At 42.7% G+C, this 2,347-nt stretch overlaps 1 pseudogene; it reads right to left on the reverse strand.

Moving 5' to 3' along the window:
- Nucleotides 1-286: 286 nt before the first annotated feature.
- LOC119444054 (uncharacterized) lies at nt 287-1,615 on the reverse strand (annotated as a pseudogene).
- Nucleotides 1,616-2,347: the final 732 nt, after the last annotated feature.

Genomic DNA, 2,347 nt, shown 5'->3' on the forward strand with positions numbered 1-2,347 from the left:
ATCATATAGACCAGAACTACTGACACAGCTCGTGTTATTGTGTACATTTTAGGACCACTGCACTTATTACAACCAGAAATTTTTCTTCTGCTTAGGCTAATTACAGTGTAGGTGTGCATATTCATAAAAACTTCACACTGACTGGTTCCTTGGATAATGTTTTTTATTATTACACCACTTAGTTAGTCACATTTATTAAATATCACACTTTGTATGGCAGCTCGCAAATGCTGAGCACGAGTTCGCGGGATCGAATGCCGGCCGCGACAGCTCATTCGATGGAGGTGAAATGCAAAAACACCCGTGTTCTTGCGTTGTAGTGCACGTTAAAGAACGCCAGGTGGTCAAAATTCATCCGGAGCCCTCCACAACGGCGCGCCTCATAATCAGAACTGGTTTTGACACGTAAAACCCCAGAAAGACGAAGAAAAAGCTCACAAAGCTAATTTAGTAATCGCTGTAGAACTACTTTGTGGAGACTTAACCTGATAAAATACACATGCAGATGTTATCATTTGAAAAGGAACTTGTTGTTACTGAGCAACGGCTTTGAGAGGTTCACAGTACCAGCAATTACTTTGAATATGCAGTCAATGTATGGCACAAGGTCAAGATCAAAACGATTTTTCAAAATGCGGTACAGTTTCATCCTTTGAATGGCCCTCTCCACATGTACTCGGGCACTTGCTATGGACTGATTTCTCCTAGCTTCCTCTGTAGTAAGCTGTTTTTCCATGAGGAAGGGAGGTCTGATCATTTTTATGTTTTTTTTTTCATTGCAAAGTTCACCGATCAGGAAGCCTTTATCTACCATTACAATGTCAACATGGGGAATACACTTGTCAAGAATGCTGCACTGCTTTGTGATGTATGTGTCAGATGCTTTCCCGCCATACGCCGGACTTATATAGCTGATTAAGCCACCTGGTGTCTCACTCACCAGTACCTTTGCAGTGTATGTGCGCTTATAGTGGCTGTACGTGAGGAGCCTCGACACAAGATCTTTTGGGCGCTCAATTTCTATTTCAGTGCAGTCAAGCACCATCCTCGTGTCTTTGTATTCTTTGAAATACATTGTAAGACACTTGACAACTGCAGTCTTCGATGGCCAGAAAACTGCATGCTCAAGAATACTTGCTAGAATTACAATCGGAATCCTTGAAAATGTCAGACGCAGTTGTACGGTGAACACTAAACTACACTGCCAGCAGAGAAAATGTTAAATCATGATCGAGCTTCATGAATGTGAGAAGCACAGCATCATCATCACTCAAGGATAAGCTTCGCGTTCCTTGACGCAACCTTGCTTCTGTGTAAAGCTCTGTTATGTTGTAAAACAACTCGAAAGAGCTTATACCTGTGAGCGCAACAAGACCATTTTCATCAGGAACTTTTGCAATTGTGATAAGCTGTTCCCTGGCAAACAAGAAGTTTCTAGTATCGACCTGAATTCCAATTTCTTTAGAGAGCTTCTCAGCTTCAGCAATAATCTCTGAAAAAGAAAAACAAATTGAATGTAACAATAACATAACTTATAGCAGTCACAAGTATTAACACAAACAGCAGTAAAAGTGCTGCAAATTGTTCTGGTACCTTCTGAATTTGTAATGCAATTGCCTGAAGTCTCAGCCGGAACCTCGGGAGGGTGGAAAAATAAAATGAAATGAAACTAATTAAAAATAACCAAGTACTCTACATCACAGTAAATGACATGAAGGCCCACATGCAACACAATTTGGCGCATGAACATTTGCATTACTTGAAAGATAAACGTACCACAGCACTCTATTGGTTCTGTCTCTTCGGCCAGTGGTGCATCAATTGGTTCTAACATTGAGCTGCTCGAGCTCTCGTCTGCCCCATCTTGGCATTTTTCCACAGCATCAGTGCGAATCGAAGATGTCTGTGGCAACTGGTAAGAGCGTATGGGAACGCCTCTTTCACCTGAAATGGAAATCAAACCTTGCAGTACATATTGCTAATAGCATTACAACCGCTTCCGATCGGGATCGAAATTCTCGATCGCGATTAACTCTCTTCCACAGCTTACGCGAGGGAGGCAATCGCGATCGATAATTTTCATCTCGGTCAGGCCTGATCGCGGTAGAAAGTGTCCCATGTGGCACACGTTTAAGATGGCTGCGGAATTGTTTTAATACTTAGACAGTAATGACTCGCTGTTACCGTGAATAATACGCTAGACAACCGAGGGAGCGCTCGTGCGGGTACAAATGCACGATCAGCAATGCTTCTACATTATTAAACGCGATAGTACATCTGCCGTGAATCAATGTGTTACCGTGCGCGCTCCTACACCGAGCGATGCTGGAGCGGCCGACAGCACATT

This window comes from Dermacentor silvarum, chromosome 1 (assembly GCF_013339745.2).
Source record: "Dermacentor silvarum isolate Dsil-2018 chromosome 1, BIME_Dsil_1.4, whole genome shotgun sequence".
Classification (NCBI taxonomy): Eukaryota; Metazoa; Arthropoda; class Arachnida; order Ixodida; family Ixodidae; genus Dermacentor; species Dermacentor silvarum.